We start from the raw sequence: 14,390 nt of genomic DNA, 5'->3' as shown, positions 1-14,390 counted from the left end.
GTTCCGAGAGTTCCTGGCCTGTGGCAGGGCAACGCCAACCTCCGTGTGATGTTCTGAGTGCACATCTACGTTCAAATACCTCTTTTTTTTTTTTAAATGTTTATTTATTTTGGAAGGAGAGAGAAACAGAGCATGAGCGGGGGAGGGGCGGAGATAGAGGGAGACACAGAATCTGGCAGCACGGAGCCCGACGCGGGGCTCAAACTCATGAACCTCAAGATCGTGACCCGAGCCCAAGTCAGACGCTCAACCTACTGAGCCACCCAGGCACCCCTTAGATACGTCCTTTGTATAAAGGCGCCTGACATATGGGATCAGGGGGCCACTCTCCTCCAGCGTGACCTCATCTTACTGAATTCCATCCCCAGTGACCCTATTCCCAAATGAGGTCACATTCTGAGATGCCAGGGGTTAGAGCTTCAACCTATGATTTTTTTTTTCCCCCTGAAGAAACACAATTTAATTCATCACAGACTTAAACAACAGGAGACATAACACGACCTCAGAGAGCAGCAACAACTCTGGGAACAAAGCCCCACGGCCACCAACAGCAGAAAACACCGACAGCGTGATCCGGCCTACAGAGCGCTGGATGGTAACGAGGAAGGAGCTGGCGCCGTGTCACAGAGCGGGTGCGCCCCTTCCACACGGCTGAGGGGAAGATGGTGCACAGCGCACACCCTTCTCCCCTCTGGAAGCTTCCGGACTAGGTTCCCCAGGAGGGGCAGGCAAAGCAGGACCCGGGGTGGCCCAGAGCTGGCTGTCAGGGCCTGAGTAGGAGGAAGGCAGCCCTGAGAAGGGCATCAGAGCCCAAGCAGGGTGGAGGGGGGGCCCGCGGTGAGCCGCCCAGCTCAAGCCTGGGAAGGGTGACGCGGCCACTAGCCTCAAAGTATCTCCCAACAAAATACGCGTTCATTACAGAGGGAAAAAGTAACTTCCCAGCGGAGACATTGGCAGACACCACTTTAATTAAGTGATCAAGGCAAACATCATCTGTAATGTGACAAATGGGCCACCATGAGCCACCTGACAGGATGGAATGGGATGAAGAAAGTTGTGCATAAATTCTGTGACTTTTCTGCCAAGGATGCATAATGCGAATCTAATCTTGAGGAAACATCAGACAACCCAAATGGAAGAGCTTTCTACAAAGTCACTGCCTGCAGCCATCAAAGGTGTCAGGGTCATGGGGGCCAAAGAAAGGCTGGGGAATGCTGTGGACCGAAAGACACCGAACAAACACTAAGTCGCTATGATGACCGAGTGCTGTGCGACGTCCCAGACTGAGTCCTTTTGCTTTTGTGACTTTACAGGATCAACTGTCAAAATGTGTTTGACTGGGCTGAGGACCAGCAGTAGTGACACATCCATGTGACTCTCTTGACCTTGATGGTCACGTGGACCATGGTCATGCCCGAGAGGGCCCTTGCAGGTAGGAGATACTCAAAAGTACGGTGGTGGTGATAAAGCTTCATGCAAGCGACTTGTTCTCAAATGCTTCAGGAAAAGGAAGATTGTTGGTGCTCAACTTGCAACCTTTATGCCAACGTGGGGTTGTTTCAAAATTGAAAAAGAATATACACCGTATCATTCCATTTATATGAAGTTTAACAACATGTGGAATTTAATTATATTGCTTAGGAATGCACACATAGGTGGGACACCTAGAGAAAAGCAAGGGAGTTAGACTCACAAACCAGCTCATGGTTCTGGGGGGAGGTCTGCCAGGCAGGAGAGGGGTGGGTTGACTTGTGCGGTGCCAACACGCTTTTATTTCTGGACTTGGGGGGTCGCCACCGATGTTCACTTTAAAACCAATGTGTACGCTGTGCTCATGAATTTCCGCACGGCTTACCCCCAGAGAGTGAGTGCGGGAGTCTCCTGAGCTGCTGCAGACCAGACTGGGGCCTGCTCCTCACGTGCTCGGCGCCCAGGCCCCACCTGCCCCTCACCTGCCCCTCACCCGATAAGCGTCCAGTCTCCTCCACCTGCCCCTCACCTGTCCCTCACCTGCCCCCTCACTTGCTCGGCACCTGCTCCTCATCTGTCCCTCACCTAATAAGTGCCCAGTCCTCACCTGCTCCTCACCTGCTCGGTGCCCAGTCCTTGCACACGTTCAAGGAAGGCTCGCTCAAGCCAAAACTGCGAGCGGATAAACGAGTATCCGCTGGTGGACGACGTCGGAGCGGAGGCCCTCCCGCTTCCCAGACCCGGTTATCCTTTGCAGAACCGAGTCGGGAGGCCCTGGGGACTCCGCAGGGCGCCCTCCCACCCCGCCCGAGGTCCGCTCACCGCCGCGGCGGAGGCGCGGCGACCACACGCGGCGGGCGCGCACCGCCGGGCGCAGGGCCCCCGAGACCCGCCGCAGCAGGCGCCGGCCCGGCAGGACTTGGGCGGCGAGGGCGCTGGGCCGCGTCCGAGGGGCTACGCGGCGGACGGACCCACCTCTCTGCCGACCGGGTCGGAACGGCTCGCACGGCGGCTCCTCCGAAGCTCCGCGTCGGCGTCGGCGGCGGGCGGCTCCATGGCAACGGGCGGCCCCACGCGGCGGGGGAGCTCGCGCGCCGCACGCAACCCCCGTTCTCGCGATGGTTCTGTCCGGCGCGCCCCGCGCAAGCGCAGTGCGCCCGGGATGCAGGCCGCGTGCGGAGGGGCTCGGAGAGGACGGCGCAGCTGGGAGGACCGGACCCGGCACCGGGTCGGCGCTCTGGGTTTGGCCCAAGGCAACCTAAGTTCGGACGGGCTGTCAACCCTAAAAAATAGGTGTGTTCACGAAAAATCGGCATTTCCCCTGCTTTGCGCAAGGAGGGGGGGGGGGGGAGAGCGGGCACAACGTGCCGGCTGCGCTGGAGCGGAATCGAGCCTCGCCTCGCTCCCCCCCCTTCCCCCGTCCCCCGAGGCCCGAGGTCGCCGTTATACCGTAACTCCTGCCCGCCTTTCCTGTCAGGCGACCTGCCTGGCGCGGGGGTGTGTGTGACGAAGGGCACCTCCCGCCAGGCCACGCAGGGGGCGTCCGGCCACCCGAGGGCGTGGGTGCACCTCTGCCTTTGCAGAGACTTGCATGTGACTTGCTAGGTGGCTGGCCCCGCTAGCCGCGTGCTGGCTTTGATCCCTGCCTCCTGGTGCCACAGTGAGGTCCAGGAAGTCCTTTAAGTTTGTGCAGGGAAGACGATCCATCAGGGCCACCAAGCCTCGCGAAAAGCGCAGCAAAGGTGGGAACGGTGGGAGCCAGCCGGTGGCAGCACGCTCCTGCGCCCTCCTCGCCCGCTGGTGTTGGCCAGGGCTTCTCCCTGCTCAGAGTGAGGGACCTCAGGGGGAGACCGAAGTCACCGTATCAGCCCCCGGTGGTAGCCCCTTTACCAGAAATTCTACTTCTCTTCCCCACGCACGCACATGGCGACATGGCGGGGCTTCTTTCTCCCCAGCTTTGCCTTTCTGGGCCTTTCCACATTAACCATGAATACGCTTTCTACTGTACAAGGAAAGGAGAGCAAAAGACTGGAAACAGTCCAGTGTTCACCAGTAGGAGCTGCGGGAAGAGGGTGTCGGGAAGGTGTGCAGCCGCGCCCTGGAGCAGCTGTGAAAGACTGCTCCCATGTTCTGTCCCAGAGTGGCCCTCGGAACGTATTGTTAAGCAAGGTAATAATAAAGTTGCAGAACAGCGTGTATGGTATTTTACTAAGAAGGGGTAGAAGCAATAAGAACGTACATGGCTATTTTCCTACCTTGAAAAGTAACGTACAAACGGTTACCCACCAGGGTCAGGAAGGTGAGGTGTGTGCAGAAACTAGATTTCTCCACATGTGCTTGTCCCTTTGGCTTTGGAACTGTGTAATGACAAAGCCAGAAGTAAATCAATTCCTAAAAATCGGAAGCAAAATGAAACAAATGATCCTAACGGTATGTCAGGTTGGGGGCTTAACCACACAGAAAATAATTCAAGTGACATTAAAACCCAACACTTTGTACATAAGTAGTAATGGCAAAAAGAGCTGCAAAGAAATCTCAAACTGTTTGCATTAATCCCGGTCTTGGTCATAATATTGCTGTTGCTATTTTGGAATTGTGTGAAGTGGGATAGAGCAGTTAAGTAGTGTGGTTAATATTAGGAGCCAATAAGGGCACCTGGGTGGCTCAGTAGGTTGAGCATCCAACTTTGGCTCAGGTCAGGATCTCGCAGTTTGTGAGTTCAAGCCCCACGTCAGGCTCTGTGCTGACAGCTCAGAGCCTGGAGCCTGTTTTGGATTCTGTGTCTCCCTCTCTCTCCCCCTTCCCTACTCATGCTCTGTCTCTATCTCTCAAAATTGAATAAACGTTAAAAAAAATTTTTTTTTAAATATTAGATGCTTTTGAATATCAATGCTTTTAGCTTGAGAGAAGAGATGGAAAATAAATTAAAAACCTGTAATCTTGGATTTCAATGGGACATATTAGTATGACTTAATATCTTTTAGAAATGTATTTCTTAGCTCTATCCACTGGAAAGGTCTAGAACTGTCCCAATATGGTAGCCACTGGACACATGTGGCTATTTAAATTGAAAATCAAATTAAAAAGGGGAGCCTGGGTGGCTCAGTCGGTTAAGCGTCCGACTTTGGCTCAGGTCATGATCTCACGGTTGGTGAGTTTGATCCCTGTGTCAGGCTCTGTGCTGACAGCTCAGAGCCTGGAGCCTGTTTCAGATTCTGTGTGTGTGTGTCTCTCTCTCTGCCCCTCCCCCACTCACAGTCTGTCTCTCAAAAATGAATAAATTAAATTTTTAAATTAATTAAAATTAAATACTTGAACAGACATCTTTACACCAATGTTCATAGCAGTGTTATTCATAATAGCCAAAAGGTGGAAACGGCCCAAATGTCCATCAGTGGAAGAATGGAAAAACAAAATGTGATATGTATATATAGATATAATAGACTATTTAGCCATAAAAAGAAAGGAAATTCTGACACGTACAACATGGGTAAACTTTGAAGACATTCTGCTAAGTGAAAAAAAGCCAGACACAAAAGAACAAATATTGTTTGATTTCACTTATATGAGGTACATGGAGTAGTCAAATTCGCAGAGACAGGAAGTCGAACAGTGGTTGCTAGGAGGTGGGGGTGGGTGTGAAATGGGGAGTTAGTGTTTAATGGGGCAGAGTTTCAGTTTGGGAAAATGGAAGGGGTTTGGCCATGGGCGGTGGTGATGCTTGCAAATAATGTGAATGTGCACAATGTTGTGACCTGTACACTTAAAAGTGGTTAAAAAGGTAACATTTATGTCGTGTATATCTTACTGTAAGAAAAACATTGTAATTAAATAACATTAAGAATTCCATTTCTTGGTTTCACGCGTTCAATAGCCCCGTGTGGCTAGTAGCTGCTATATTAGGGCAGATATAAAAAGTTCTCATTGTTCTCCCGGGCTGCACTGGTCTAAAAACAAACCAATTCAGGACAAGCGAGCGCTCTTAGCACCCAGATTGTTGTCCCTGCATGCCATTTCCCACCAAAACAAACCATAGCTTCATAGGAAGATGACTGATTTCAGATCTGAGGCAGAAAGCACACATGATGGGGGTGCCTGGGGGGGCTCAGTTGGTTAAGCACCTGACTCTTGATTTCGGCTCAGGTCGTGATCTCCCAGTTTGTGGGTTTGAGCCCTGTGTTGGGCTCTGTGAAGACAGTGTGGAGCCTGCTTTGGGATTCCAGACTGCCCCTCCCCCACTTGCACAGGCACTGTCTTTCCCTCATAATAAATAAATAAACATCAAAAAAAAAAAAAAAAACCCACACAAGATGGTCCTGGAGCCTCTTATCAACAGAAAGCAAGGAAATTATCAGTGAGACTAGCATCGCATCAGAGGATTCGCTAGCCGGAGGCGCTCCCACCAGCCAAAGTAAGGACAATTTGAGTATCAAAAAGAAAAATAAATATAACAGATTGAAGCACGGCAAATGTGTTAATATCCATGAGCGCATTAAAAAAATAAAATCTTCATTGATCATCTTTGACAGATGCTAGGATACTAAGTGACTATTCTGTGGTAGCAGCCAGCCATGGAGGAGGCTCCACTCTGATCTCCCTTCCAGAGAGAATTTGCATTCAGCTGCTAAGAGTGCAGCTGGCTGCCCGCCAGGTTCAGTACGCTGAGTTCACTCTCTTTCTGGGTCGTCTCTGGTCAGAGATGGAGCATGGCGGGGGCTCTAGGTGGACCATACCCATCAACCCAGGACTCCTCTAATGGACAATCTCTGCGCCAAAGTTCCTCCAACCCCTTCCTTTGGGTTGGCCCAAACTTCGTTAGATTTGCATTAGAGTTAGATTCTCTCTGCCCGATCCTACTTCTTCCCACTTTCCATTCACAGGCTTCAGATCAGTATTGCAGTCTGCCGACTTCCTCGGCCCAATTTCACTCCCCACCCCCACTCCTGATCTTTCATAGCCATGAGCCCCCAATGAATCTCTTGCATTCTGAATGCCATCTCACGGTATGCTTACGAGAGGACCCAAATTAACAGAGTTGGTAGCAGCAATGGTCTGAGAAAGTGGATGGTGAGGTGGGGATTTGTAACTAGATCACTCGCTGCCCAGCTGGTAACGAGCAGCTCATCCTGCATAGTGTGTGGACACCTTGAACAAGGAGGCAGCCCACTGGCAACATTTTCACCAGGAATAAATTGGGAGAAGAGTGGTTAGTACAGTGACTGAGAAGGATGTCTGTTTGGGAGGGTGACAGAGACATGCAAGCACGATGATCTCGCTGATGCTGGCTGGCACTGGCACCCCGTCCAGGGATCTGAGAAGTTGGAGACAGTTAACAAATAACTGAAAGTAAGTGTATTGACACCAAATGCAAAGGTGACAAAAGCAAAAATGAACAAGCGGGACTATATCAAACTAAACACCTTCTGCACAGCAAAGGAAACCATCCACAAAATAAAAAGCAGCCTATGGAATGGGAGACAATATTGGCAAATCATGTATCTGGTAAAGGATTAATGTCCAAAATATATAAAGAACTCACACAACTCAATAGCAAAAAATCCAAACAATCCAACTAAGAAATGGGCAGAGTACATTTGCAACAACGTGGATGGAACTGGAGTATATTATGCTAAGTGAAATAACTCAGTCAGAAAAGACAGATAGATGATTTCACTCATATGTGGATTTTGAGAAACTTAACAGATGATCGTAGGGGAATGGAAGGAAAAATAAGATACAAACAGAGAGGGAGGGAAACCATAAGAGATTCTTAAATACAGAGACACTGAGAGTTGATGTGGGTGGGAGGTTGGGAGGGTGGGAAAAATGGGTGATGGGCATTGAGGAGAGCACTTGTTGGAATGACCACTGGGTGTTGTCTGTAAGTGATGAATTATGGGAATCTACTCCTGAAGCCAAAACTACACTGTATGTTAACCATTTGACGATTAAAAAAAAAAAAAAAATGGGCAGAGTATTTGAATAGACATTGTCCCAAGGAAGACAAAGACATATAGATGTCCAACAGGTACATTGAAAGATGCTCAACATCACTAATCATTGGGGAAATGCAAATCAAAACCACACTGAGCTATCACCTCACACCTGTTAGAATGGCTACTATCAAACAGAGAAGAATTAACAAGAGTTGGCGACGACGTAGAGAAAACGGAATCCTTGTGCACTTTGGTGGACATGTAAATCGATGCAAGCACTATGGAAAACAGCATGAAGTTTCCTCAAAAAATTAAAAATAGAGCTGCCTTGAATCTCAGTCAAGGTAGCTTTGCAATGCCAAGGTCAGAGTCCTGGTTGGGAAAACCTTGACACATCCGATGAGTATATCTGGGTGGATGCCCCGAAAGGTTTTGGCTCCTCAGACTTTTCTGAAACTTTAGAGCCTGCAACGGTTGCTCACCCCTAACCAGGAAGAGCTAGCATTCCCTTATGGGAAGATTCTGTAGAGGCTTCGAAAACAAGACAACAAGGTCCCTTTCAGTATCTGCACCCCCACCCCCTCCTGGTTGCTAGCCGGACAACTGGGGAAAAGTCGTAACATAGCCTCATTAAATAAATGCTGGGCCTGATAAGAGAGAAAGGGGTGTGAAAATTAGTAGCAGAAAAAAAATCACTAAAATGTAGCTGGGAGGTTATGCAGGGGGCGCTCTCAGGCCCTACCACTCCTCATCAACTGCTCACCCAAGAAGAGAGGGACCCTGCGGGTGGATGCTACTTCAGGCTACTCCACCTGCAGGAAGAAAGGCTTTACTTATCACCCCAGCAACAGCCCAGCCAATGAGAGACGATCGCCAAGTCCAGCCAATGAGAGACCAACAAGCCCAGCCAATGGGAGACTCTCACAGCCCAGCCAATGAGAAGACACTTCACTTCAAACTCCTAGTTTGGTCCCCTGGACTTTTTGCCTATAACCGCCGGCCCAACGTACGTTCCCCCTCTTTGCTCTTTAAACGAGTCCGCCTCCCCTTTGCTCTTTGGACTCACCAGTGGTTTTGCTGTAGTTTGCTTGCCCACGTGTCAATTCTCTTTTATTCCCCGATAAACCTATCTTTTGCTGGTAAGGTAACTGGAAGTTTTATTTTTAAGGCTAACAGGGGCTATCTGCCAAAGGAGCTGCAAGAATGAGCCACGGAATGGATTTTGAAGGTGCTTGATCAGGGGGCCAAACATGCGACTATAAAAGGGAGAGTCTGTTGACGTAAGGCATTCTCTCAGGATATGGATTTAATACCCTGGCAAGGACCCCAGGGGATAGGAAACTTGCTGCCAAAGTGGCTGAAAATCTTCCAAACTTGATGAAAACAATAAGCCCACAGATCCAAGAAGCTCAACAAACCTCAAGCAGAATAAATATAGGAAAATCGCACCAGGGCACATCATAATCAAATTGATGAAAATGAGAATTAAAGAAAAACTCTTTAGAACGCTCAGAGAAAAAATGCATTGCATACAGAGCAACAAAGTGACGTCAATAATCTTTTTGAGTGAGAGCAACCACGCCATCCAGGGACAATGGGGCAACAACTCGAAGACACTGAGAGAAAAGAAGAAAAACAAATAAAAACCTCTGACCATTGAAACTTCTGTACTCAGAACAGCTTTGAAAAGTGAAAGCAAGTTTATGGCATGTGAATTATATGGCAATAAAGCTGTTATTTAAAAAAAATTTTTTTTAAATGACGGCAAGCTTCTGCTTTTGACTGAGATGGCGTAACAGAGACAGATTTACCTTCCTGCCTGAAACGACTAAGAAACTGAACAAAATATGTATATACAAAGTGACATCAGCTGTCAGGTTTTTGGACACCAGGGAATTAAGGACAATGATCCCTGAGAGATGGGAGCGAGTTAGGTGAGCCCTTTGGGGATCCCAACTTCTTGCCTGGAGAAAGCTCCCAGGCCACTTAGAAAAGGGGGACCCAGGTGGAGCATGAGCTATAAGGGAAAATTGACAAAATGGATTTCATCAAGATTAAGAACTTTGTGGCGCCTTGGTGGCTCAGTCGGTTAAATGTCCAGCTCTTGATTGCGGCTCAGGTCAAGGTTTGTGAGTTGGACTCTGCAGACAGTGCAGGGCCTGCTCGGGATACTGTCTCTCCCTCTCTGCCCCTACCCTGCTCGTGCTCTCTCTGTCTCAAAATACATACATACATACAAACATACAAACATACATACATACATACATACATACATACATACATACCCAACCTTTACCTCTTGAAAGAATAGTTGCAAAAAATGAATAGACAATGGGGGACCTGGGTGGCTCAGTCACTTGGGCATCTGACTCTTGATTTTGGCTCAAGTCATGATCCCAGGGTCGTGAGATTGAGCCCCGTGTCGGGCTCTGCATTGAATGTGGAGCATGCTTGAGATTCTCTGTCTCTGCCCCTCCCCACCCTGCTTGCTTGCATGTGTTCATGCACTCTCTCTCTGTCAAAAGAAAGAAAGAAAGAAAGAAAGAAAGAAAGAAAGAAAGAAAGAAAGAAAGAAAGAAAGAAAAGAAAAGAAAAGAAAAGAAAAGAAAAGAAAAAAAGAAAGAAAGAAAGAAGGAAAGAAAGAAAGAAAGAAAAAGGGAGGAAAAATGAATAGATAAGCTCAGACTGGGAGGAAGTATTTGCAAAACATACATCCAACAAAGCACTTGTATCTACAATATACAAAGAACTCTTACAACTCAATAAGAAGACCAACGATCTCATTTTTAAATCTTGACAAAAGATTTGAAGAAGCACATGAAGAGATGCTCAGTGTCAACAGTCATTAAGAAAATGCACATTAAACCCACGATGAGATGTCTCTACATAGTTACAAAAATGGCCAAAATTAAAGACTGCGAAGCACATGTTGATAGGGAAGCAGAGCATCTTAAAATCTTATCCCTCGCTGGTGGGAATACAAAATGGTACAGCCACACCAATATAGATTGGTAGTTTCTCATAAACATACATTCCCCTTAAGATCCCACAATCCTAGAAGTAGGTATTTATTCCAAGAAAATGAGAATGTGTGACCACACAAAGACTTGCACTTGAGCGTTCAAAGCAGCTGTACTCCAAATGGATGGAAACTGGGTACAGCCCGAATGTCCATCAGCAGGTGGGTTGAGGCAAACTGGGGTATATTCATACAAAGGAACACTCCTCAGCAGTAAAAAACAAACATCCAATCCACACTACTATGTGGGTGAATCTCAAACATCGTACTAAGTGAAAGAAGTCTACTTTGTTACTACTGTGCTAGGAATTCATGCTGTGTAACAAACGGCCAGGGACAGGGTGGATAAAACAGCATAGTTATCACCCAGCTTTTGTAGGTCGGGGTCCCAGCTCTGTCTCTCACAAAGCTGTGACCAAGATATTGGCCAGGGCCACAGTCATCTAGAGGTTTGTCAGCTCTGTTGGACCAGGGGCCGACAGTCCCCCGTTCCCGGCCCGCTGAGCCTCTTGCCATATCGGCTCTCGACATGGCTGCTGGCTTCCTCAAAGTGAGCAAATGGAGTGCCAGCTAGACCCAAGTCACAGGTTTTTTACAAGCTGATCCTGGGAGTGATGTTTTGTCACTGTTGACCTATCACTGAAACAAGTCCGTGGATGTGGGTCCCACGCCAGGGAAGGGGTTGCCCAGTATCAGGAGGCATGGATCACTTAGGAGACTGCCACCACTGACCTCATGCTGTGGGGTGCCATTTGTATTATACTTTAGAAAAACAAAACTAGAGTGACAGAAAGCAGACGCTAGTGGTCACTGGGGACCAGGGCCGGGGGGAGATTGACCGCAAAGGGGCAGGAGGGAACATTTTAAGCTGGTGGAAAGGTGTAATGTCTTGATCGAGATGGTGGCTATGCAATCCTACGCATAGCTCAAAACCCATAAAACTGTATACTTAAAGTTGGTGCGTTTTATTATATGTAAATTGTATGTCAACAAAACTGATGGAAAATGAAATAAAATGAAACAGAACCTAGATCCAGGCCACAACCCCACAGGTCATGCCTGACCTGACCTGGAGCCCCCCCCCCCCCCCCGCCCGCCTTACTTGCCTCCCCTCCCTCACGTCTTCTGTCACAGCCCACACTGGCCTGATTTTGTCTCTTTTTGAACTTACTGGCTCATTCCAGCCTCAGGACCTTTATATTTTCTTTCTTTCTTTCTTTTTTTAATTAAAAAAAACTTTAAAGTAATCTCTACACTCAATGTGGGGCTCAAACACACAACCCAGAGACTAAGAGTTGCACATCCACCGACTGAGCTAGCCAGGCACCCCAGGACCTTTGCATTTTCTGTTCTCTACCTAGAGCACTTACCTGGGCCTTGATGTGGCTGGCTTTTGCTCCAGGAGGGATAGGATATAATTCAAGTTTCAGCTAAAATATTACCTCACCACAAGGTCTTTCCTGACTGCCCTAACTGTCCCCCTTCACAGCAGGCATTTCATCCTTCACAATGGTTTATTCGTTTACTAATGGCCCGTCTTCCACCCTCTAGAAGGGGAGCTCAGTGGGGATCGGGACCTTTTATATCTTCTTCGCACCCAACATCCAGACGAATACTTGGCATGCAGCAGGCTGGATAATCCTACTAATATTGGCTAAATGAACATTGATCTGTGTGTGGGGTTTTCTTGAGGAAGTTTGATGAAGGTAATTGAATATTAAGTATAAAAAAGATTACTGTTTTTATTTTTCCAGCGTCCTGTCCAGAGGACCAGCACGGAGGACCAGCGAGAGGTGAGGGAAGCACAGTGTCTTCCTGTCACAGAGTTCGGGGGGCAGCCTCACCCCAGCTGCCAGCGGGACCCCCTTCCCCCCAGAGGCTCCCCGAGAGTTTCTATGTGGTTGATTCTGTGTGGCTCTATCCAAAGTGGAATGTTTTCCCCACTGGACTGACAGCCTTTGTTGTTAGGAATGCTAATTTGTGTTTAATGTTTGCTACCACGTGAAAGAATTCAAATCACTACTTTGTTTTTTTGAGAGAGAGTGAGCGGGGGGAGGGGCTGGGAGGGAGGGAGAGAGACAGAATCCCAAGCAGGCTCCATGCTGTCAGTGCAGAGCCCAATTCGGGGCTCGATCCCACAAACTGTGAGATCATGACCTGAGCCGAAATCAGGAGTCAGACATTTTACTGACTGAGCCACGTAGGCATCCCCAAATCACTACTTTAAAAAACACAAAATAGAAGAATAGAATTCTGACTTCTCCACATTAAATATGACCATTTTTTTTAAGTTTATTTATTTTGATAGAGAGAAAGCATGAGTGGGCAGAGAGGGAGGGAGAAAGAAAATCCCAAGCAGGCTCTGCACTGTCAGCACGGAGCCTGAGGCAGGGCTCGAACCCACAAACCGTGAGATCGTGACCTGAGCTGAAGTTAGATGCTTAACCTACTGAGCCACCCAGGTGCCCCTACACGTGACCAATTGTACTTGTGTGTCTATTTAGCTCGTGAAGAAAAATTCTGAGTGGCCAAGTTCGATTGTGCATTGGTTCTCAGGGCCTTGATTACTGAGAACAGCATCCCAGCTAAGCCCTGTTTCCTGTGGGCCCGTCCTCTGTCTAAGCAGACAGACAACCTCAGGCGACTGCAAGTAGTTTGCTTTTGATCTTTTCTGCCAAGTTTCCTCAGCTTCTCAAATGAATAGATTCCATCTGAAAATCATAGCGTTAATAATTACATCCTGAGCTCGAGAAAATTCTTCTGTGTCCCTGCCATTTCTCTATTTGGTGCATTTTTCCCCAGGAAAATAATAAAGCAACCTCACAAATATATCAGGCAGGGATTTTAAATTTAGCTAGTGCTGTTTCCCCTCCCGGATCCCTATGACTCACCTCTACCTCCCGGGGCCCATCCTGCTGCCAGGATGGGTTCAGGCCAGCTCTCCGCCCAAGCTGTAGACTTAGTGCCGTCCCTTCCCTTTTGCTGTGAGCACCCGGCAAAGTGATTACCCCAAAAGGTAAATAATACAAAAAAGCTGCAGGCCGATGATTTCAAGAACCAAATAGACCAGCAGGCCACACTTTTGTGGCTTTTCTAGATGCAGCCTAGGGCATTGGTGTGCTCTGTCCCGGGGAAGTGTTGCCCGTGACTCCCGGGGACTAACTAAGGAGACGGTTTCCATACCTTCCAGGGCCAAATGCATGATTGTCCTGCTCAGTGCCATATGGGGAGAGCATGACGCCTCCCTGCACAGGAGAAAGAGACAGACGTCACTGCCCTGAGCTTGAAACCAGAGGGCTCTGCATGGGTCCTGCCTGACGGAGAGGTCACCATGTCGAAGGGAGGCCATGGAGAAGTTAAGTAGATGTGCAGGGATCAAATACGTTAGGTTTGAAATTTGAGTGTCTTTTTTATCTTCATTCCTGTGGTCTGGCACCAGGCCTCCTGTTCTGTGCTCTTGGTGGTACCAAGAAAGGGGCTGGGGCTGTCGGGGCGTCTGGGGAAACAGCACAGACCTCATCTGAAACAGAGAGCCTTCCACTGGGGGAGACCTCTTCTTACGGATTTCGAGTTTCATCAGAGTCGTACTTGTAGGCTGGGTTCTCCCCCCCCCCCCCCCATAACAGGCATGGAATTAACACAGGGAGTAACCTACATATTTTCCAGAGAAGGGAGGTGGCCTGACCCAGACCTCTGACTCGGGGAGCATTTCCTGAATCCTCCAAGGGAGGGGAGAAGTAGGCTGTTTCCATTTCACAGGTGTGGATGATGCTATAGTCCGGGGCTCGCCTCAGCCAGGCCGGTGGCTGGCCAACGCAGAACCAAGGGCCTGTTTCCTGACCTTTGGTGGGGCTGCCCTGCATTGGCTCTCTGTTCTGGGGCAGCTGGAGCTTGTCTGAATGGGGCTGAGAATGAAAAAGGGGGGGCACTACCCGGTTACATCCAGAAGTGGCCAGAAGCTAATT

The 14,390-nt window shown here is 48.6% G+C and overlaps 1 protein-coding gene and 1 long non-coding RNA gene across 8 annotated transcripts in view; one reads left to right on the top strand and one right to left on the bottom strand.

Annotated features, from left to right (window-relative positions):
• The window catches only part of CFAP74 (cilia and flagella associated protein 74), a 78,557-nt gene that overhangs the window by 61,621 nt on the left and 2,546 nt on the right, over window positions 1-14,390 (bottom strand). For 3 of the 7 annotated variants that reach the window (XM_053899096.1, XM_053899099.1, XM_053899100.1), the window contains exon 1: window positions 2,089-2,425. The exons of 1 other annotated variant lie outside the window; for it this stretch is intronic. The gene's annotated coding sequence lies outside the window, so the exon portion shown is untranslated. 3 more of the 7 variants (XM_053899098.1, XM_053899101.1, XM_053899102.1) reach the window with 3 other exon arrangements.
• On the top strand, window positions 2,631-12,447 carry LOC128775922 (uncharacterized). Its single transcript, XR_008420912.1, has 2 exons — window positions 2,631-2,763; window positions 12,180-12,447. It is a non-coding gene; the product is annotated as an uncharacterized LOC128775922 (long non-coding RNA).

This window comes from Panthera pardus, unplaced genomic scaffold (assembly GCF_024362965.1).
Source record: "Panthera pardus isolate Hobbes unplaced genomic scaffold, ASM2436296v1 HiC_scaffold_11, whole genome shotgun sequence".
Lineage (NCBI taxonomy): Eukaryota > Metazoa > Chordata > Mammalia > Carnivora > Felidae > Panthera > Panthera pardus.
The sequence above is the reverse complement of the archived record's forward strand: the minus strand, read 5'-3'. Positions and strand labels throughout refer to the sequence as shown.